The sequence below is a fragment of the Muntiacus reevesi genome, chromosome 6 (genome assembly GCF_963930625.1).
Source record: "Muntiacus reevesi chromosome 6, mMunRee1.1, whole genome shotgun sequence".
Taxonomy (NCBI): Eukaryota; Metazoa; Chordata; class Mammalia; order Artiodactyla; family Cervidae; genus Muntiacus; species Muntiacus reevesi.
This window is the reverse complement of record NC_089254.1, coordinates 39,802,870-39,827,799: the sequence shown is the minus strand read 5'-3', so window position 1 is coordinate 39,827,799 and position 24,930 is coordinate 39,802,870. Positions and strand designations below refer to the sequence as shown.

General features: G+C 37.2%; 1 protein-coding gene and 1 pseudogene across 5 annotated transcripts in view; one reads left to right on the top strand and one right to left on the bottom strand.

Moving 5' to 3' along the window:
* The window catches only part of MAGI2 (membrane associated guanylate kinase, WW and PDZ domain containing 2), a 1,418,773-nt gene that overhangs the window by 1,166,605 nt on the left and 227,238 nt on the right, over nt 1-24,930 (bottom strand). The gene's annotated exons all lie outside the window — the stretch shown is intronic.
* The window catches only part of LOC136171037 (transcription factor BTF3 pseudogene), a 65,202-nt pseudogene continuing 60,433 nt past the window's right edge, over nt 20,162-24,930 (top strand).

The window sequence follows — 24,930 nt, the reverse complement described above, 5'->3', positions numbered from 1 at the left end:
GAGGATGAGGTCTGTGTTCATGGAGAAATGTAAGCAAAGAAATATATATGTGGAAAGTGAGCTAAGATGGCAGAGGAATAGGACGGGGAGACAACTTTCTCCCCCACAAATTCATCGAAAGAACATTTGAATGCTGAGTAAATTCCACAAAGCAACTTCTAAAAGCTGGCAGAGGACATCAGGCACCCAGAAAGGCAGCCCATTGTCTTCGAAAGGAGGTAGGAAAAAATATAAAAGATAAAAAGAGAGACAGAAGAGGTAAAGACAGAGATCTATCCCGGGAAGGGGGTCTTAAAAAAGAGAGAACTTTCCAAACACCAGGAAACACTCTCACTGGCGAGTCTGTGGTGAGCCTTGGAACCTCAGAGGGCAACATAACCAGGAGGCAAAATAAATAAATGATTAAAACCCCCAGATTACGTGCCTAATGGCAACTCCCAGCGGAGAAGCAGCACAGACACTCGCATCCACCACCAGCAAGCGGACAGGGAGGCGCGGGCTGCGTTGCTTAGGGCAAGGACCGGGCCTGAATGCCCCGAGGTCAATCTGAGGGAACTAACTTGAGATAGCAACCCAGACTGTGGGGCAGCTATCCCGCGTAAAGCCCTAACCTAAGACACAGCCAGGCCCGCTCACAGAACAAAGGACTGAGCAGAGCCAGCCGGCTGCGGACCGGCCCATCCCCCACCGGAGACAGACAGGCGAGGGCAGCCAGAGCCGGAAGGGGGCAATCGTGGTCCCAGAGAGGCATCATCTACCAAACTGCAAGCAGGCTTCCTTGCTAACCAAGACTTCTTGGGATTCTGGACAGCCGACATCCACTGGGAAGGTCACTGGGAGGGTCAGCTCCCCAGAAGAGACATACGGCACACCTGAGAAGGTGCGCCGGTTGTACACCCAGAAAACAAAGCAGCAGGGACGGGGGAGGTGATAAGTCGCAGCCTCCAACTGGGGGCAACCACGCTCGCCAAGCACCTGGTCACCTGAGCTGTTCGGGCTGGGAAGGGCACAAAACGCAGGCCCAACCAAGTCTGCGCCCCGGTGGAGTACCCGAGAACCTGAACCTGAGCGGCTTAGACCTGGGAAGTGCATGCAACCCAGGGCCCGCCTCAGACAATTCCCGGCAGAGCAACCTAGAGCCTGAGCAGTGTAGACGGGGAAAGCACACACACCGTGAGCGGGGGCAAACCCAGTGTGGCCGAGACACTGCAAGCACAGCCAGTGATATTTGTTCGCAGTGTCCCTCCCTCCCCACAGCACGACTGAACAAGTGGGCCTAAAAAAGTGACCACCACCGCCCCCTTGTGTCAGGGCGGAAATTAGACACTGAAGAGGCCCGCGAACAGAAGAAGCTAAAACAGAGGGAACCACCTTGGAAGTGACAAGTGCAATAGATTAAAACCCTGCAGCTAGCACCAACTACATAGGAAAGGGCCTATAGATCTTGAGAAGTATAAGCCGGATCAAGGAACCATCTGAAAATGAACTGACCCCACACTGTCCACAACAACACCAGAGAAAGTCCTAGATATATTTTTACTATTACCATTTTTTAAATTAAATTTAAAAAAATTTTTAAGTCCTCTATTACTCCTTTAATTTTCATTTTTATAAGCTATTATTTTGCAAAAAAAGACCCTATTTTTTAAAGCAAACTTCATATATATATATATATATATTTTATAAATTTTGTGACTTTTTTTTCTTTAATATTGTATTTTTGAGAATCCAACCTCTACTCTAGATTTTTAATCTTTGCTTTTTGGTATTTGTTATCAATTTTGTACCTTTAAGAACCCAATCTTCAGTACCCATTTTTACTTGGGAGTGAGATTACTGACTGGATTACTCTCTCCCCCTTTGGACTCTCCTTTTTCTCCATCAGGCCACCTCTATTTCTTCCCTCCCTCTTCTCTTCTCTACCCACTCTGTGAATCTCTTTGTGTGTTCTGGGCTGTAGAGAACACTTAGGGAACTGATTACTGGCTAGATCTGTCTCTCTCCTTTTGACTCCCCCTCATCTCCTCCTGGCCACCTCTGTCTCCTTCCCCTCTCTGCTCTTCTCTGTGTAACTCCATGAATATCTCTGAGGACTCCAGACAGTGGCGAGCACATGGGGAAGTGATTACTGGCTAGCTTGCTCTCTCTTCTTTGATTCTCCCTCTTCTCCTCCTGGTCACCTCTATCTCCCTCTTCCTTCTTCCCCTTCTCCACATGACTCTGTGTACCTCTCCAGCTGTTCCTCACTGTGGAGAAACTTTTCATCTTTAAACTAGATGTTTTATCATTGGTGCTGTATAGAAAGAGAAGTATTGAGGCTACTGTAAGAATAAGACTGAAAACCAGAGGCAGGAGGCTTAAGTCTAAATCCCGAGAACACCAGAGAACTCCTGACTCCAGGGAACATTAATTGATAGGAGCTCATCAAATGCCTCCATACCTACACTGAAACCAAGCATCACCCAAGGCCCAACAAGTTCCAAAGCAAGACACACCACACAAATCCTCCAACAACACAGGAACATAGCCCTGAGCTTCAATATACAGGCTGCCCAAAGTCACACCAAACCCACTGACATCTCAAAACTCATTACTGGACACTTCATTGCACTCCAGAGAGAAGAAATCCAGCTCCACCCGCTAGAACACCGACACAAGCTTCCCTAACCAGGAAACCTTGACAAGCCACCCCTCGAACCCCAACCACAGCAAGGAACCTCCACAATAAGGAGGAACCACAAACTGCCAGAATACAGAAAGGCCACCCCAAACACAGCAATATAAACAAGATGAAAAGGCAGAGAAATACGCAGCAGGTAAAGGAACAGGATAAATGCCCACCAAACCATACAAAAGAGGAAGAGATAGGGAATCTACCTGATAAAGGATTCCGAATAATGATAGTGAAAATGACAAAATCTTGAAAACAAAATGGAGTTACAGATAAATAGCCTGGAGACAAGGATTGAGAAAATGCAAGAAAGGTTTAACAAGGATCTAGAAGAAATAAAAAAGAGTCAATATATAATGAATAATGCAATAAATGAGATCAAAAACACTTTGGAGGGAACCAACAATAGAATAACAGAGGCAGAAGATAGGATAAGTGAGGTAGAAGATAGAATGCTAGAAATAAGTGAAACAGAGTGGAAAAAAGAAAAACGAATTAAAAGAAATGAGGACAACCTCAGAGACCTCTGGGACAATGTTAAACTCCCCAACATTCAAATTATAGGAGTCCCAGAGAAAAAGACAAAAAGAAAGACCATGAGAAAATACTTGAGGAGATAATAGTTGAAAACTTCCCTAAAATGGGGAAGGAAATAATCACCCAAGTCCAAGAAACCCAGAGAGTCCCAAACAGGATAAAACCCAAGGTGAAACAGCCCAAGATATATATTAATCAAATGAGCAAAGATCAAACACAAGGAACAAATATTAAAAGCAGCAAGAGAAAAACAACAAATAACACACAAGGGGATTCTCATAAGGATAACAGCTGATCTTTCAATATAAACTCTTCAGGTCAGGAGGGAATGGTAGAACATACTGAAAGTGAGGAAAGAAAATAACCTACAGCCCAGATGACTGTAACCAGCAAGGAGCTCATTCAAATATGAAGGAGAAATAAAAACTTTACAGACAAGCAAAAGCTGAGAGAATTCAGCACCACCAAACCAGCTCTCCAACAAATGCTAAGGACCTTCTCTAGACAGGGAACACAGAAAGGGTGTATAAACTTGAACCCAAAATAATAAAGTAAATGGCAATGGATCATACTTATGAATAATTACCTTAAATATAAATGGGCTGAATACAACAACCAAAGGACAAAGACTGGCTGAATGGATACAAAAACAAGATCCCTATAAATGTTTTCTACAAGAGACCCACCTCGAAACAAGAGACACATACAGACTGAAAGTGAAGGGCTGGAAAATGATATTCCATGCAAATAGAGATCAAAAGAAAGCAGGAGTAGCAATACTCATATCAGACAAAACAGACCTTAAAACAAAGGCTGTGAAAAGAAACAAAGAAGGACACTACATAATGATCAAAGGATCAATCCAAGAATATATAACAATTATAAACATATATGCACCCAACATAGGAGCACCACACTATACAAGACAAATGTTAACGAGTATGAAAAGGTAAATTAACAATAACACAATAATAGTGGGAGACTTTAATACTCCACTCACACCTATGGATAAATCAACTAAACAGAAAATTAACAAAGAAACACAAACTTTAAATGCTACAATAGACCAGTTAGACCTAATTGTTATATATAGGACATTTCACCCCAAAACAATGAATTTCACCTTTTCTCAAGTGCACATGGAACTTTCCCCAGGGTAGACCACATCCAGGGCCGTAAATCTAGCCTTGGTAAATTGAAAAAAATTGAAATCATCTCAAGCATCTTTTCTGACCACAACACAGTAAGATTACAATTTTCTCAATTACAGGAGAAAAACAATTAAAAATTCCAACATATGGAGGCTGAACAACAAGCTGCTGAATAACCAACAAATCACAGAAGAAATAAAAAAAAAGAAATCAAAATATGCATAGAAACAAATGAAAACACAACAACCCCAAATCTGTGGGACACTGTAAAAGCAGTGCTAAGGGGAAAGTTCACAGCAATACAGCATACCTCAAGAAACAAGAAAAAAGTCAAATAAATAACCTAACTCTACACTTAAAGCAACTAGAAAAGGAAGAAACGAAGAACTGCAGGGTTAGTAGAAGGAAAGAAATCTTAAAAATTAGGGCAGAAATAAATGAAAAAGAAACAAAAGAGACCACAGCAAAAATCAACAAAGTCAAAAGCTGGTTCTTTGAGAAGATAAATAAAATTGACAAACCATTAGCCAGACTCATCAAGAAACAAAGGGAGAAAAATCAAATCAATAAAATTAGAAATGAAAATGGAGAGATCACAACAGACAACACAGAAATACAAAGGATCATAAGAGACTACTCTCAGCAACTATATGCCAATAAAATGGACAACTTGGAAGAAATGGACAAATTCTTAGAAAAGTACAACTTTCCAAAACTGAACCAGGAAGAAATAGAAAATCTTAACAGACCCATCAAAGCACGGAAATTGAAACTGTAATCAGAAATCTTCCAGCAAACAAAAGCCCAGGACCAGATAGCTTCACAGTTGAATTCTACCAAAAATTTAGAGAAGAGCTAACACCTATCTTACTCAAACTCTTCCAGAAAACTGCAGAGGAAGGAAGGTAAACTTCCAAACTCATTCCATGAGGCCACCATCACCCTAATACCAAAACCTGACAAAGATGCCACAAAAAAAAGAAAACTACAGGCCAATACCACTGATGAACATAGATGCAAAAATCCTTAACAAAGTTATAGCAAACAGAATCCAGCAACATATTAAAAAGATCATACATCATGACCAAGTGCGCTTTATCCCAGGGATGCAAGGATTCTTCAATATCCACAAATCAATCAAAGTAATACACCACATTAACAAATTGAAAAATAAAAACCATATGATTATCTCAATAGATGCAGAGAAAGCCTTTGACAAAATTCAACATCCATTTATGATAAAAAGCCCTCCAGAAAGCAGGAATAGAAGGAACATACCTCAACATAATAAAAGCTATATATGACAAACTCACTCAAACATTATCCTCAATGGTGAAAAACTGAAAGCATTTTCCCTAAAGTCAAGAACAAGACAAGGGTCCCCAATCTCACCACTACTATTCAACATAGTTTTGGAAGTTTTGGCCACAGCAATGAGAGCAGAAAAAGAAATAAAATGAATCCAAATTGGAAAAGAAGAAGTAAAACTCTCACTGTTTGCAGATGACATGATCCTCTACATAGAAAAACCTAAAGACTCCACCAGAATATTACTAGAGCTAATCAATGAATAGAGTAAAGTTGCAGGATATAAAATCAACACAGAAATCCCTTGCCTTCCTATACACTAACAATGAGAAAACAGAAAGAGAAATTAAGGATAAAATTCCATTCACAATTGCAATGAAAAGAATAAAATACTTAGGAATATATCTACCTAAAGAAACAAGATATTAAGAAGAGGTGGCAAGAATACACAGAAGAACTGTACAAAAAAGATCTTCACAACCCAGAAGAAGACATACAGATGGCTACCAAACACATGAAAAGATGCTCAACATCACTCATTATCAGAGAAATGCAAATCTAAACCACAGTCAGGTACCATTTCACGCCAGTCAGAATGGCTGCTATCCAAAAGTCTGCAAGCAATAAATGCTAGAGAGGGTGTGGAAGAAAGGGAACCCTCTTACACTGTTGGTGGGAATGCAAACTAGTACAGCCACTATGGAGAACAGTGTGGCGTTTCCTTAAAAAACTGGAAATAGAACTGCCATATGACCCAGCAATCCTGCTGCTGGGCATACACACTGAGGAAGCCAGATCTGAAAGAGACACGTGCACCCCAATGTTCATCGCAGCACTGTTTATAATAGCCAGGACATGGAAGCAACCTAGATGCCCATCAGCAGATGAATGGATAAGGAAGCTGTGGTACATATACACCATGGAATATTACTCAGCCATTACAAAGAATATATTTGAATCAGTTCTAATGAGGTGGATGAAACTGGAGCCTGTTATACAGAGTGAAGTAAACCAGAAACAAAATCACCAACACAGTATAATAATACATATATATGGAATTTAGAAAGATGGTAACGATAACCCTTTATGCAAGACAGCAGATGAGACACAAATATATAGAACAGTCTTTTGAACTTGTGGGAGAGGGTGAGGGTGGGATGATTTGGGAGAATGGTTTTGAAACAAGTATATTATCATATGTGAAATGGGCCGCCATTCCAGGTCCGTTGCATGATACAGGGTGCTTGGGGCTGGTGCACTGGGATGACCCAGAGGGATGGGATGGGGAGGGAGGTGGGAGGGGGGTTCAGGATGTGGAACACATGTGCACCCGTGGAAGATTCTTGTCAATGAATACAATACAATATTGTGAAGTAATTAGCCTTCAATTAGAATAAATACATTTATATTTAAAAAAAAAGAAATATATATGCAACAAAGAACTTTACCAATAGTATTTTCTTTTGAAATTTTAATTCTGATACTATGATAAGAAATGTATTAAATGAGTTAATATTTGTATAATACTTAGAACAGTGCCTGGCACACAGTGTTTAATACTTATTATTAAGTTTGTCAAAAATGGCTTCTAGTTAAAAAGCATAGATAGCTAATGCTTTTTTTCTCATAAGTTAGAATTATTTACTTTATAAAAAATGATCACAAATAAAACAAATAAAGGTAGCCTTTTTCCTTTCAGGAGACAAATGATAAAAAGAATACAAAACAATCTAATCATTTAATGGAACAGTTACTGGTTCTGCCAAGAGCTCACCTAAATGATCCCATTAGCTTCTGAAAACATTATATTTGGCATTTAGTTTTCCTTTTACTTCACAGAGTTTAGAATTTTAAAATATATAATGAAATCTCTCTCAATGACTATCAAGAATTATTACAAAGTGACCCCTATGCTCTTGATTGATTGCATTTTGTATTTTGTCAGCATTCTTTCTTCACTGCAAATTTTAAATTTGGTTATAAAAAGCAAAGATATGTGTTTACCTTTTAAGATGCCTCAGGGAAAAAGAATGACAAATGAATGAGACACAGATTGAAGCCATTAGTGTTCATTTTTAGAATGCTTTATATTTCAGTGCCTTCACATCGGCAAAGCTTAATTCAAGATAATTTCACATTTTTCCTTGTGCTCAGCTTACAAGAATCTAAATAATGTTACCTTCATAGGCTATTCAGACAGTAGAAATCTTGGAATTTTTAGCTACAGGGCTTCTAACTCTAAAATCATTTAGCCCCTGAATTTATATTTTTCATTGTCTACACATTCCTATACAAGGCTGATGAGACAGACGGAGATTTGCTGCTGCTGTTTTTGTTGCTTAGTCACTAAATTCTGTTAGATTCTTTGTGACCCCATGACTGCAGCCCACCAGGCTCCTCTGTCCATGGGATTCTCCAGGCAAGAACACCAGAGTGGGTTGCCATTTCCTTCTCCAGGGGATCTTCCTGACTCAGAGATCAAACCCAGTTTTGTGTTGGCAGGCAGATTCTTATCCTGGAGCCACTAGGGAAGCCCTGATGGTGACTTGAGGGTTTGTATATACCACATACAACTATTTGTCTTATTTTATATTCACAACACTCACAATGATTTTAAAAAAGGAATCAATAGTGCCTGTATAATCAAAAGTGGTTTCCCCCATCTGTTTCTATATTCTCCTCTCCTGGGCTTTCCAGTGCTAACGGCAGTGTCCCTTTTGCCAGAGATGAAACTCAAAAGCTAAACCAACATATTCACAGCACCTATTTTGAACTCACATTTGTGTCTGTTTCTATCCTATCCTCATCCCCTGGTGACTCAGACAGTAAAGAATCCGCCTGCAATGTGGAAGACCTGTGTTCAGTCCCCGGGGTGGGAAGATATCCTGGAGGAGGGCACGGCAGCCCACTCCCCAGTATTCTTGCCTGGAGAATCCCCATGGACAGAGGAGCCTGGCGGGCTACAGTCCATGGGCTAGCAAAGAGTCAGATATGACTAACCAACCAAGCACAGCACATCCTCATCATGGTGGTGATATGGTGGGAGGGGAGAGCGGGGTCGGGGCGGGGGCGGGGGTGGGGAGGGTGTGTTGTCTTCATAAGTCACTACCTTAATCTGGCAGAGCTGGGCTCCTCTGATACATACATACATCTCATCTATGTCATAAACAGGCTTAGTCAATGAAGTAAGAGAAAATTATACCTGAGGGAGAAAAGCTGATGACTGGAGAGAAAAAAAAGACAATATTTTATGTAGAACTGATGTTACAGTAAAGTCAGTTCTCCATTTACCATCACTGAAGTTTCTAATGACCCAGACACATAAACAATAACCTCTCCTGTCCTCCCCTACTAACACACACACACACACAGATACACATTCACTTAGAAACCCAGCATCCTTAATGTTGTTTCCATGGTAACCATTGTAAAATAAAAAATGGGGCTTTTAGAGAACCTCTTGGTTGGCAAGTCAAATGAGGAGAGAAGCTATTATCAGCAAGAATAACAAAAGACAGCTGATCCTACAACTGATGTTTAGAGCTGCCTAAACAAGTCTAGATGACCCCAAAACAACCTCCACCATGCTGCAGAGAGAGGTCATTTCCTCCTGTCAAATTATTCAAAATTTTACTAGGCTGAAATTAGTGTGTGTCAACAAGCATCCTCTCATTAAAATACCTGAAAAATTCTGAACACAGTATGAAATTAATAGCCATTCACACACATAACTGTGTGAATTATTTCATTGCAGACACTGCTTTTCTTCTAAGAGACACTTGACAAAGAAGGCTCACCTGAAGAGATCTGAGTTTTGACTGAGTGGAATGTAATGGGAGGCATGGGACCTGACATTATCCTGGAGCTAAAAGTTCCCCTGAGAGTGGTGAGGGGTGGAGAGTGCTGTGAGGAATCTGGGAAGAAGAGGGGCACGGCACACATTTGCAGGTAGATGTATTTCCTCATGGGCTTCCCTGGTGGTGCTAGTGGTAACGAATTCACCTGCCACTGTAGGAAACACGAGAGACTCCGGAAAGACCCCCTGGAAAAGGGAATGGCAGCCCCCTCCAGTATTCTTGCCTGGAGAATCCCATGGACAGAGGAGCCTGGTGGGCCACGGTCCATAACGTTGTATGAGGTGTTTCCTCATAGAAAGAAAGATTCATGCAGAATGATTGGTTTTGGATTGTAAAAACCTGATGAAGATAAATATTAGACTGTAATTAAACATTTAAAATTAATATCACATCAATAGTCTTTTAAAATTGTATTAATAGACTGTAGAAACTTAGACTTGGCAGAGCCACTTGGTAGCTCAGCAAGATTATGAAGCTAAGGATTCACTATAAAGTAAAACAAATCATTTAAAATTTTCTATCTTAAGCATATCAAACATTTTCTTAGCTATTGTCATATCACCTTCTAAAAGAAAAAAAGTGCTTTAAAATTATTTTTCTTATTAGATATGAATTCTGAGAAACCAAAATTAATTTTATAAATTTTCTTTGGTTTTTAAGATGGTGAAGGAAATGAAGTGAAGAAAGAGGTGCTTTCCCTCGTTCTCTTTTCAGTCTGAGAATTAAATATATACAGCCACAGCATATGCCTAAATTATTAAAGCATTTTCATGTCAGACTCTTTGCGACCCTGTGGACTGTAGCCTACCAGGTTCCTCTGTCCATGGGATTTCCCAGACAAGAACACTGGAGTGGGTTGTCATTTCCTTCTTTCTCCAGGGGATCTTCCCAACCTGGTGATCAAAGCTGCATCTCCTGCATTGTCAGGCAGCTTCTTTACCATCTGGTAAGCTCAATATAAAATGAATGCTTTCTAATCATGAATAATTTCTATAACTTCATATAGAACAGAGCAGATTTAAGTTATTTTCAAATTAGAAAATAATTTCTATGTATTATTCTTCATAAAAAATGTGAATTGTTAACAAGTGTTACACCACCTATACCTGGGGAGGGCTGACATTTGTGAAGCACATGCTATTTGCCAAGCCTATAGCAATGTCACTTCCTACTCACAGCACATCTATGGAACAGATATACAGCAGGAAACTAGGGACAGAGAGGGGTTTGTAGTGGATAATACATTGGTGCTGTCATTGTTATCACTTTACATCAAGGGATACTTGAGGTAGGAACTAAATGTCTTAATTTTTTCTGTTTCTTGAGTGAAATTGATAATTGATTTCAATGAATAGCTTTGATGAGAAAGGTCATGTTAATAATGGTCATGTAAAAATTATGAAGAGATTAGATTAGAGATTTCATCACAGACTTTCAAAGTTCTTTAAAATTTACTATCTCCTTAGCAGTGAGAGTTAGAAAGAAATGAGGAAACTAGTAACAGAAGGGAAAAAGAAAAAACAATAAGTATAATGCAAGTGGTGAAGAAAAGTATTTTAAAACCCTTCAAGATTAATTTATAGTTCATTAAAAGATGTCATATTATTTTGAAATTAAATAATTATTTTAAATGGAGAAGAGACAACAACTCATTAATATCAATTCTCCTGAAACTCATAGGTTTATATTATTTAGAACATATAATCTTCATATAATCTTCTGATCTATGAATGCACACACATACCACTATAAAAATAATAATATACACCTGAACAGTTTGCTTCTTAGATTGTCTCCCAGAGGAAAGCCTAGTACCTTGTCATTGAGTTACTCAAGTTTCTCAGGTTGAGTCATTAATTTGCTGGATTAAATGGATCCTGGACCATGAAATGCATGCCATGTCATCCTTCATTTGCTCCTCATGGAATCTCTGCCTGATATGCTTTGATAGAAGAGGAAAAATAAAAACACTCTATATGTAAGTTTGGTGCCTTATTTTCAACTCCTAGGTAAGCAGTTATATAAACAGTGGTCCCTCTGTCCCTTCCTAAGACTTGGTACTTGCTTAAAGGGCAAGTCTGAAATAAACTGCAGTTCTATGCCAAGTCCTAAAGCCCTACAGTAACATCAGGGTGGGAAAACTAAGTTGATGACATGTATAAGATTAAATTACAGCCAACTTTATAATACTCTTCTGTGGTGGGTCAGAAGCTATTTTAGAAACTCACGCATTGAATACATGCATTGGTATATACCTATATACTACATGGCATCTATGATTATGAATAATTAATTTACAAAATTATTGATAACATTAAGGCAAACTCAAAAGTAGAAATAATTGGGAAAATTAAACCAGCATGATAAAATATCATTCATTGGGTTATACTGGCAGCAAACAATAATACACCTATGCAGAATTAATCAACAAGGAAGGCAATTTGAAGAAAAAGTAATGAGTTGAATTCAAATTTCCAAAGTGTCTGTTTTTACATCTTTAAATAGGGACAGATACAATCAATCCCTAGGTTTTTTTCTAAGCTGACCCTTCTTGCTGTCTGTCCGATAACATGGGAAATAAAATCCACAGGAGATCAGAACAGTGTGGCGTGGTGTTCTAAGAGACTTTGTGGAGGGAATGGCAGCCTTGTGCTGTGTTCTGAAGTATAGATACTTACATAGGTGGATTGTGGATATAGGACAGCAAATAAGGTGTTAAGGGTGAGTTTGGCATGGAAGGAACCAAGTTTTTTAGTACTAAAAAGCAAATATTTTAGGCAGGCACAATCATATTGTGGAAGGCTTGAATTCAAGCCTAATCATGGTTTTTGTTTTTTTCTCTAGAAATAATGATGAGTCATTGAAAGTTTAATGCACAGTGTTTTATAAATATATATTTTATGAAGCTTAATTTTGTAGCTATTTTAGAATGAATCAAAGTATGCAAGACAAGGATAAGATTCCAGGCATAAAATGGCTAAGGTCTGAAATGGGGTATTAGCAGTGGAAATACAAACGACGAATTACTTCAAAGCAAAAAAAAAAACTCCATTTGGCAGTATGTGATAAATATAAAAACACTAATGGTTCCATATCAAGTGCATTTCCCCCCAGTGTTCAAAATCAGGAACATTATCTATGCTAAACCTCTATTAATGAGAATAGGGGAATTTTTAAATATAAAATAGCCCACCCACTTTTTAAAAGAGTGTAATATGAAACTGTGAATGAATTGAAGCTATCAAGTACAACATGCAAAAAACATGCAGTTTTGTTTTAAAACAATATCGTTGAAGACATGCAAACCAAATTAATATCCCAGGAAAAGACACAGTTCTTTTGTAACCTCATACTGAATAGCAAAGTACACAATGGCATAAATTTATTGAACTATTTAGTTATCTAAAAAATATTTTGGTAGCAAGTGTCAACATTACTGAAATCCAGAATTTAACAATTTGAAAACAATAATATATTTAAAAGGTCAGAATGGTTTTCAAATGAAGCAGTATTTTGCTAAAGTATTTATAAACTCTGAAGAAGTAAAAATAGAGAATCACTGAGTCATACACTTGGAAAGGTCAAGGATGATAAATTATATTACAGGAGATTTTATTAAGATATCTAGTTTAACCTTGTCTTTCAATGCAATAATTCACTAAGGGCTTTCCTGGTGACTCAGTGGTAAAGAATCCGACTGCCAATGCAGGAGACATGGGTTCGATCCCTGGTTCAGGAAGGTCCCATATGCTGCAGAGCAACTAAGCCTGTAGACCACTATTGAGCCTGTGCTCTAGAGCCCTGGAGCTGCAACTACTGAGCCCACGTACCGCAGCTACTGAAGCCTCTGTGCCTAGAGTTCATGCTCTGCAATGAGAGAAACCACCACACTGAGAAGACTGCAGACCACGACGAGAGAGCAGCCCCGCTCACTGCATCTAGAGAAAAGCCCGTGCAGCAGCGAAGACCCAGCACAGCCAAAAAATAAAGAAATGAAGAGTACAAAAAATGTTTTATTTTAAATCATTCTTGACAGATGGCCATAGAGATTCTGCATAATGAAAACCAGTCTCTTACACTGGACAGTTCTAATCATTAGGTCCATTTAATTTTCTCCCCAAACTGTCTCCCTCAATATCTGTATAATAGTCCATTCTGGTGCTGGGGAAAATGTAAAACAAGATTATTCTTCCTAATACATGATAGACCTTCCATATTCTAAATTTATCTTTACTAAGGATTTTGTTAGAGAAAATATTTATGTCCAATTCTTTATTATAAAGGAAAATATTTTACTATAATTCTTTCCATGAGAAAGCACAACCAAAAATGAGAGAGAATGTATGTCTACACTTTATACGCTTCATGGATATTATTTAATTTTCCATCAAAACAGATGATAGATCCTGGCTTTCATTTTTGAATGGATTTTTAAAGTACTGTTATAAGTTCATTATCAATCTTAGAAATTTATTTGAATGCTTTATTTTTTCTTTGATATTTTTAGTTACTCAAGCTTAATTTCCAACTTTCTAATCAGTTAATATTTCATTGATTATATACACACAATTATATACACTGTGTAACTCTAGGGAGGAAATATTTAGTGACCACCAGCAATACTCTAAGGACAGTTTATATGTTGTTTCATTAATTCTCTTAAAATTCTAATGAGGCAGATATTATGATCTAAATTTTACAGACAAGGAATTTGAGTCTGCAGAGGTTAAACAATTTATCATAGATTATCACAGTAATATGATTATCATAGTAATAAGTGGCAGCTCGATAGGCACAGAATCCCTGTTCTTTCTGTCACAGCAGATGCATATGATAATGGCACCTACCACATAGGGTTATTAGGAGAATTAAACAAGTTGTTGGTCCCTGGTGCTAGTGCTTGGCCATCTTAAGAAAGCACCTGCTTAGCTCTGCATAGTAAAGGTCTTCTTCCTAGTGAAATCTAGTTAGCACAGACCATGATCCCAGGGAGTGGGCCATCTAATTCTTTAGAAAGTGTTATCAGTAAAGATGTTTTTTTTTTTCCCCACCTGCACAGTATCCTGGGATTGTAACTGGAAGTCCTGGGTATGCTCTGCCAGGAATAGGTCCTATGGTAGCATCCTGGACTAAGAATCCTAAAATGTCCAGCCTCATCTCTACCCCAAAGCCTCCTTCTATCAATTCAAACTTTGCCCTGACACCTCAGCCAAAACGGAAATATGAGCACACAACATCACTGCTTAAAATCTCCCCATCTGATTTGGAACACAATCTGAGTTTCTTAGCGTGGAACAAAAAGTACTAATCTGGTCTTCGCCCACTCCTTCTGTTTCTTCATCTCTCTCACCTTGCTGCTGCTGCTGCTGCTAAGTCGCTTCAGTCATCTCTGACTGCGCAACCCCATAGACGGCAGCCCACCAGGCTCCCCTGTTCCTGGGATTCTCCAAGCAAGAATACTGGAGCGGGTTGCCATTTCCTCCTCCAATGCATGAAAGTGAAAAGTGAAAGTGAAGTCGCTCAGTCGTGTCTGACTCTTAGCGACCTCATGGACTGCGCCTACCAGGCTCCTCCGTCCATGGGATTTTCCAGGCAAGAGTACTGGAGTGGGGTGCCATTGCCTTCTCCGTCTCACCTTGCTACTGTAACAGCAAATTGTGAGTAGCTCATGTGGTTTCACACTTCTGTCAGCTACATCAAAATATTCCATGTAGGACCTATCAATCCCGCTCCAAGATATTTATCTAATAGAAATGATTTCTAGAGAAATTAAGACAACATAGATCCACACAAAAACATGTACAGAAATGTTTAAAGTGCTTTATCCATAATCTCCAAGACTAGAAACAACCAAAATAGTTATTACCTGGAGAATGAATCAATAAGCAGAGTAAATCCATGCCATGGAATATGTAGCAACAAAAGGGAATGAGCTACAGATGCATGCAACCACATGAATGACTCTCAAGTGTGTTATGCAGAACGAAAGAAAACAGATCTAAAAAAGACTACATACTATATTGCCTTATTTATATGGTATTCTAGAAAAGGCAAAATTATAGGGATAAAACCAGGTCAGTGGTCACTAAAGACTGACATAGGGGTAAGGAATTGGCTATAAAGGGACAAAAGGGAAATTTGAGTTACCAAAAGTTCTAGATTTTAACTGTGGTGATAGTTATATAACTATCATTCACAGAACTGAATGTCTGAAAGGAATGTTCTGTAACTTGTACCTTAATAGACCTAACACTTAAAAATCACATATCTTTCAATTTTGTCCAATTCATTTGCTTTTTGAATAATCTTTTTCATTTTTGGACCATTCTTGCCCATCCTTTAAATCTGAGCTTTAAGTACACATTCCCTTGAAGAAATTATCCCTGAACTCCCACACTAGGCAATGTGGGTTTTCCTATACACTGTGCATGTATCTGTCTCTTCAGATGTATAATAATACAATACCAGTGTCTGATACTGCAATATCAGCTGCTTAATGGGAAAAAAAAATCCCAAAAAACAGTCTTATTCATCTTTACATCTCCAGGGATTCAATGCAATATAAGAACTCAAGAAATATTTTTTACTCTAACTAAAATTACATTTGAAACTTTGCTGCTTCTTAAATAATTGTGGAAATTATAGAATGTACTTGATTTAACTCAAGTCTATCTGACTCTTGCATAAAGTTTGCTTGCATACTATAAATAGAATAATAAACTTATTACTACACTTTTTTTCTTATAATACAATCTTTTAAAACATTTACACAGATATAATTATAGGGCTGTTCTAGTCTGGTTTATTTGCAAATCTTTGCTGGCAAAATATCTGTTAGATATACGCTAAATACAGTAGAATAAAACATCTCTGAAGTTGTAAAATATATTATTTACAGCAGCTAGTGTTTTATTAGTTCTTTTGCTTTTATTATATTTTGAGCAACTTTTTAATCTCAATTTATGCAAATGTGCACATATAAAATGATAATGCTCTCTGGACCAAGGCAACTGATAACTCTCATTGGTCAAAGGCACATTTAGAGGATGAGGATAATCCATGCAAATTAAACTGCTCAACTGAGCCTGTTTTGTAACATTCCAAATTGCTTACTCTATCTTCTTTCCTGAGACACAAAACAAATTTTATGGCCTGATTGTGATGCAGTGCTGTTGGGGAAATAGTTATTATGAGATAATTATATCCCAACAGAATTTGAGGCACTTGGCTGCTCTTGGTATAGAATGTCACCTGAGGGGTGAGATTTCCATAACCACTTTTATTCTAGCAGATCTGTTATTCTGATTCACAACCTGTTCTGTTTTCAGGCATTAAGTTTATGAAATGATGTCTATCAATCAAAAGAAAAATTAACAGAAAAGTGGAAATTCAAGTTGAACTAAGATTATGAATTTAATGCCTAAAATTTATATTAATTCTCAGGTAAAAAAAAAATGAAAGAACACATTTCTGTCAATATACAGAGTTTATAGAGTGAGAAGAAGAGACAGATCCTGCAATGATTATACCATCATGAGAGTCACAATCTCAAATTACAACATCATCAGTTCCTTCATTATAGACTGGTAGATAGGGACCAGAGCTATTGCAGCACTGAAAGGAAATATTTAGGCACTCTAATGCCCATTGCATGTAAATGATGTAAGTTACATATTTGATTTCCTCAAATGTATAATTTCACCTAGTAATAATGATCACTGAAAATTATAAAACCCATAACAAAGAGTATGAAAAATGATTCATCATGAAAACTATCAAGAGATATAAAGCTTTGGAATAAAAATGAACTTTAAAATAAAATAAAAATAAACATTGAAAGAAAATAGGTTGAGCCATTTTGTTCACTGGGTTTAGATCCTTTCCTTTTTTCTCCCTCCCTCACTTCCTTCCTTCATTCCTATTTCAGTGATCAAGAATCAATGATGAAATCATAGACAATCTCCTTTATCTCAAATACATTCCCAGCTAATAGTATTATAGAGAAATTTCATTTTAGTTTTAAAACAGATAGAGTAACACATACTTTTCTAAAAATGTATCCACGTCTTACATGAAAACACTGCTTTGGAATCTCATTACAAATAAATCAAATAATTAGTAAATATTTAATTTATAAGTGACCAGTAGTTAATTCTTTTATAACGGCTATTTTATTTTTAAGTCTCAAACAGTATTAGGAATGTTCTTTCATCTCTGAAACGGCTGTGAGGAAATGAAATTCTACTAACGAAAGTAAAAATTTTGAAAAACATTTATTTTTGCACTTAAAAGGGTCAATATATAATCAGTTGGTTAAGTATCCAATTTCAGAGTTCAAATGCAAGCTGGTACTAAAAATAGTTAACAAAAAATAGTATGAGTGTTCTTTCATGCAACTGTAAATTGCTGTCTATTATCAATAAGCTGTTATGGACAAAACCTCCAAAAAGTGGAATGGGTCATAAACAAAAAATAAATGCATACAAAGTGGTTGGTTCTGTATGACTCATTTGAGGATGAAGAATGATACCCCTCCCCCATAATGTGATTTCTTTTCACCATGTATTGTGTTGTCCTACTCTCAATATATTTCCTGGCAGCAACATTTAATGGTGCATTGAAAATGCAAACACTTAATTCTTTCTGCCAAGTACTCATGGCATAAATCACATCACACATAAAACAAAGCTTGGCAAGCCATTTTCTATGTAGCTAGTAATATTCAATTTTTTTTTATTATATACTCTTTATTGTCCTTATTTTTAGCTCATTCTTTAGACATGATATTTTACTCCAGTGATGAAAATATGAATACAATATGATGTAACTTCTTTCTTTGATGTATATACCTGTTTTTATTTTTGGTAAGAACAAACATATAATTGCAAGCTACATCTGACATATAGCTCTTAACTACTAGCTTACAGATTGCAAGTAAATTAGAAAAGAGATTTGAATCTCTTTTTGTTTCTGATAGAAAATAAAAAAATCAAATCCAAATCATTTAGCAGTGCTTTTTTTAAAAAAATCAAAACTCTGTAACTAGATAATAATTTTCTTCTTGACTTCTCTCCCCTTATTCTTCCTATCACCTTTCCCAGTCTAATATTCTAGACCTTGTCACAAAATGCTGTTTCACTCCCTGTGATACAATTATATCATGAGTGTGTTAAGTCCCTTCAGTTGTGTCTGATCCTGTGTAGCCTATCTGTGACAAGGATACTCCAGTATTCTCCAGGCAAGAATAATGGAGTGGGTTGCCATGCCCCCCTCCAGGGTATCTTCCCCATCCAGGGATCGAACCCATTTCTCATGTTTCCTTCATTGGCAGGAGGGTTCTTTGCCACTAACGCCACCTGGAAAGCTCTAACTATATCATATTGTTAGGGAATCAGGACCACTGAAGTAAACAAAAATTTGTGCTTAATGTGGCCAAGGTAAATCTGTACCAGTTACAGTCTCTTCGTAGAAATGTTAGGAAACACACTGCAGGGATTATCTTATTTTAGGAAAAATAAGGGAAAGAGAATCACCATCAAGGATGTTTATCTAGTATAAGTAACATTTTAAGAACAAACAATTTACTCTGTATTCATCAATAATTGTCAATGTGCAAAAGAATGTTTCATGTGCTATGCTGAGAGAGATAGAGTTAATAATAGACGTTCCTTTGCCCATCTTGTGTGAGACTGGCAAATATGATGCAAGTGCCTACTTCCAACAATGTAACAGATTACATGCAGCAAGAAAAGAGTAGTACAGAATTACAAGCTATCTTGCTATGATATTTGTAGCTGTGTTTATACAGGTAAAGCCTGCTGAATTGATTTTACTTAGTTTCTTTCAGGACAAAAGTTTCTTGGGGGCCCAATAGTGGTTACATCAAGGTCTGAGAAGATTCATTCCTACTTCCTTTGCATCATTCTAGATCTAAGCAGAAAGAAAGAATCCCAGATTGTCACCGGACCTTAAATCAGACTGACATTTGTAAGAGGTTGAGGGACAACAGATGGGTGCCATTGTTTCATTTTGTGTCCGCGTCACACTAGAAAATAAAAACTCTGTTTAAAAGTGTTGGCAATTAATGCTGTTTATTTTCCATGTGGCTTAAAAAACTAGATGAGCTCTTTCTATTCAAATTTCTTGTGAGAAATGTTATAGATCTGAGACAGGCTTTTCAGGGAGTATATGACTATGATTTTTTTGAGCCAAACATGAAACTTGCATCCTAGATTAGTACTAAACAAAGGAAAAGTAAAAAGCAGAAAAATCATTTACTGTTTGTGTGGCTTATCCATAGTTTTCTTCAAAAATACCTCTATCATCTGTTTCTGGCATGGTATCTCACTATCTTCAAAGTCAAGGAATTTGCCCTACTCCTCTCCCCTTGGCTATCTATAAAAGACCATATATGCTCCTAAGAAAATAAAAGAATAAAATAGAGTGATTAACAGTGAAAAATAGATTCACTATTTTTCCCCTAACCTCCAAGGGGTCGGCACAGAAAAGGAAAAAACTGAGTTAAAAACTTTTAAATTTTGAGTCCCCACGTGTGTGTGCCTCATCTCAGCTGGTCTGCCTGAGACCACCTGAGTGCCAATCCTAGTCCCCTGTGGCCGCATTTCTGCTCCAACAAGATGAAAGAAGCTATCATGAACCAGGGGAAACTTGCAAAATTGCAGGCACGACTGTGCATTTTTGGGAAAGGAACTGCTCACAGAAAGAAGAAGGTGGTTCTTACAAATGCCACAGAAAATAACAAAAAGCTTCAGTTCTCTTTAAAGAAGTTAGGGGTAAACAACACCTCATTTGAAGAAATGACTATGTTCACCAATCAAGAACAGTGAGCCACACTAACAATCTGAAAGTTCAGGCATCTCTGGCAGCAAACACTTTCACCATTATAGGCCATCCTGAGACAAAGCAGATGGCAGAAATGCTACCCAAGATCTTATATAAACTTAGCACAGACAGTCTGACCAAGAGACTGACTTAGACTTAAGGAGACTGACTGAAGCTCTCCCCAAAAAAATCTGTGGATGGAAAAGTACCACTTGCTACTGGAGAAGATGATGATGATGGAGTTCTAGATCTTGACAAGAATTTGACAAGGCTTTCAAGAATGGAGCAAACTGAATTGAGTCAACTTCTGAAGAAGATAAATCTTGAAGAAGTTATTAGGAGTTGCTATTTTATATTATCACTGCTTTTTTTTTTAATCACTGCTTTTTAAAATTTTGTTTATGGATCTGATAAAATCTAGATCTTTAATATTTTTAAGCCCAAGCCCCTGGACACTGCAGATTTCTTCAGTTTTTGCTTATATACAATTCATTCTTTGCAGCCAATTAAACTAAAGAAGTCTGGGGCAAAGGTCTGAAACAAAGATTCATAAATTCTTTGCCTAGTTAAAAAAATGTTTTTTTAGATTGGCATCAGTGTTGATCCAGAAAAAAACTGGGACCCTTTCTCATACTAGTTACTTTTCCAAAACTTAAAATAATAAGCATAGAAGAAAACAATAATTTAAAAGTTATTTCTATCATTGCAAATTTCTGTTATCGAGACGGTCATTCATATGAATCAGTGTTTAATATAATTGACCAAGTAACAGATTCTGGGTTCCAGCTGCAGAGAGAGGTAACTGAATTCTTAAATATGCCTGTCTGCAGTTCTTGATGTGACTTTTCCCATAATTTCTTTGGTTTAAGAAATTTTATTTGAAAGTTATTCTGAGTCATCGTTCTAGTCCCTAAAACACTTAAAGTTGGTACTTTGTCCATTTTGTTCATTACTGTATTTACAGCTTCTCAGTACAAGGCACATAACTGATATTCAATAAACAGTTTTTTAAAAGGAGGATGATGGACATGTTGTAAATCAACCAAGTAAAAGAATGCTTTACTAGTGAATTGAAACTGAACCACTGGAGATATAGGACCTGTATAATTTTTTTCTTAAAAGGAAAGATTACTCATTTGTTCTCATTTGCCATCAGGATCCCTCCCCTTTGCTACTCGCCCATTGACATAAGCTCATACTTTAAGGCCTAGATAAAATTATATCTTTCTTTAAGTCATTCTAATTCCTTCAGTTAAAAAAGTGCTACTCTGTATTCTCATGGAACTTTCTGTTCATCATACTAAAATAGTATTAATAATATCTAACATTTACATAGACTTCATCATGGCAGGTGCTATTCTAATGCCTTTAGCCTCACAACAACCCTCTGAGGTAGGTACTAATCAGTGACAGAGCTGGGATGTGAATGTAGGAAGTCTGACTCTAGTCTCTACTACAGTGCAGTGACAGCATTATACCCTCTTTACAATTTAGTAATTCATCCTACACTGTCCTATGGCCCTTGTTAGACTCCTGTAATATTATTTAACCCTTCTCAGTGATTATAACTCCTGTAACATTAATAAAGTTAGCATATCAGATTATAATCTTCTAGAAGGAGAATATTACTAATTCCTTGTGTAGCCCTTACAGTAGCTACCAAGTCACATAGATTACATTAATCTATATTAATCAAATTAATTAATCACATTACACAACATCTGCTAAAACACAGATGGCCAAGACCCATCCTTCAAATTTCTTTTTTTTTTTTATCCTTCAAATTTCTAATCCTGTAATTCTGAAATGGAATCTTAATTTTGTATTTCTAATAAATTCTTAAACAATGACAACATTGCTAGTTTAAGAATTATTCTTTGAGAACTAAAGTTCTAGAATATTTTCAGAGTAAATTTTTCTGAATATTTAGATGGCTATACAGCAGAAATTTATACAACAATGTAAATCAATTATGTTTCCACAAAATAATTATTTAGGTAAAACAAAATATGATGTACACTTAAAATACAGAAATATACACAGCCCAAATTATAGAGATATAGGAATCTCTACAGTCTAGGGAGTCAATTTCATGGGTATGATAATTTAAAAGTGGGGTTCTAATTAACTAAAAATAATTGCTAAACTTATAAACAAATTTGAATAAAATGCCTCATCTTCATGTGTGCTACAAAACAGATCACGCTAATTTGATTTATTCAGAAGAGTATTTTTGACATAAATGTCCCCTTTGGGTTACAATATCAAGGCAAAGATGCAATGCACAGTTGATTTAAAGTATGACTTGCACTGTAAATATAGAAAACAATATCACATGTTTTTCTCTAACAGAAAAAGGAAGTCTAGTCACATTAATATCTTCATAATAATTAAACAACACATACAACTTAGCAGACTGACAGATAAAGAAGCAGCCTGTGTCAGGCTGATTACCAAATCTCCACACACAGTCCCCTCTAGATATCACTTATTATTTCTATTGTAAATTATTTATAAAGATCACTTCCATGATTCAAGTGGTCATGTCAAAGGCACCATTTACAAGCCACAAGTTAAAATAAGGTATTAATAATAAATTAAAAGCACCACATCAACATTTCATGTATCAAAACTGCAAGCAATTGATCACAAATGGCTGAAAAACTCATTATTACTTTATGTCAAGAAGGTGTTTTTGCCAGAGAACTGTCTGCCCCTCCCATACTCTACCCAATCAACAGACTTTAAATTAATCTATGGCAGATGTCCAAACCTGGGTCACTTAAGCCTTGCTTCCCCATGAATGAGGGCAGAATGAAGCAGCTGAGACTGGGCCAATGCATCTCTTCGGTTTCAGGATGTGCTTCATGTGCCTGTGCTTCAGTGGTTTATCTTGGCTGTTCCTTTCTTAACGTCTTTTGGTCATGGACTGCTTGCCTGATGCTCTGACACTGCTCTTACTCTACTCCTTCAAGTCCTCCTGATTTGCAGGATTTGCATCACCCTCTTGTACTCATACCCTCTTCATCTTTGTCTGCTTGTTTGCTTCTCAGTCCACTGCTGTCCTGATGCTGGCCTTCCCTATGGGACCTGCTCTCTAGTGTCCAGAGGCCTTCTGCCACCTCTCCCTGGCACATCACACCACATGTATTACTTTAAGTGCTAAATACATTTTGAGTAATTTCATGCCATTTATTTAAAACATTCAAAGACCTCTAGGAGATAAATGAGCATAAAGTTTGGCAAAATATTGGACAAAATGACTACCATAATAAAGTTTACTCTAAAATTTCCCTGCCATAGTTTAATGGTTTCTATTGTTTATAGGCCCATTTTTTTTAATGCTGCTAAGACAACAGACAATAGAGAGAATGAAACACTTTTACTATCCTGCTGTATGATAGTTCTCCTACTACTAATTGTTACAATTTTTGTTTTCTATATGTTCACATTTCTGGCCACATATATACATTATCTCTTTTATTCTCACAATGACCAATATGCTACAATAATCCTACTTTGCGTAAACTAAACATTAGAGGAATTAGATCCAAGATCACTCAGGTAGAAAGTGGTAAACCTGGATTCAAAGCTACGAATGTCTGAATCCATAGTCCATGTTCTTAACCAATGTGCCTTTTACTGTCTCTCACTTTGCAGTTGTCTTTAAAATAAGATGTTATAATCTTATAAGTTTTCATTTTATTTATTTTTAATATTTTAAAAGGAGAAAAGTAAGTGATCAATGAAAAAAATTGTTTAAACAGATGATCTTACCTTTATGAACAAAAAATTAAAGTAAGCATGTACTTCTCGGTGCCATACAACTTGGGATATTCTTTGGGACCAGCCTTTTTTCCTCCTCTGTTGTCCTCACCTTTTCCTTGATCTAAATCTGTTAAATTATGATTTTTGACCCCTTCCAACTTATGATTTCAAGGAAGATTAGGAACAACTGGTCAGCAACTCTGTTGCTGCTGCTGCTGTTAAGTCACTTCATTCATGTCCGACTCTGTGCGACCCCACAGACGGCAGTCTACCAGGCTCCCCCATCCCTGGGATTCTCCAGGCAAGAACACTGGAGTGGGCTGCCATTTCCTTCTTCAATGCATGAAAGTGAAAAGTGAAAGTGAAGTCACTCAGTCGTGTCCGACTCTTCGCGACCCCATGGACTGCAGCCTGCCATTCTTCTCCATCCATGGGATTTTCCAGGCAAGAGTACTGGAGTGGGTTGTCATTGCCTTCTCCGGCAGCCCTATTGAATAGCCTCCAATATACTGGAAGAGCATTATTAACTTGTCCCTGTGCTTTCTCTTCCACAATTACATTTTCCATAACTTTTCCTCCACAGATCTCCTTTTCCTATTTTTATTCATGTTTGCTATCTTCAGAACTCTGGTTGTATTTTCTATATTTATTTTCATGTATGTACTCACGTCTTTCATCTAGTGGGAAGATAGAAGCTTGGTGTATCTCAGCCCCATTTGTCACTTTTTAATGTCTTTTTCTAACAAATAAACTATAGGACTTCCCTGGTGGTCCAGAGGTGAGGAATCTGCCTCCC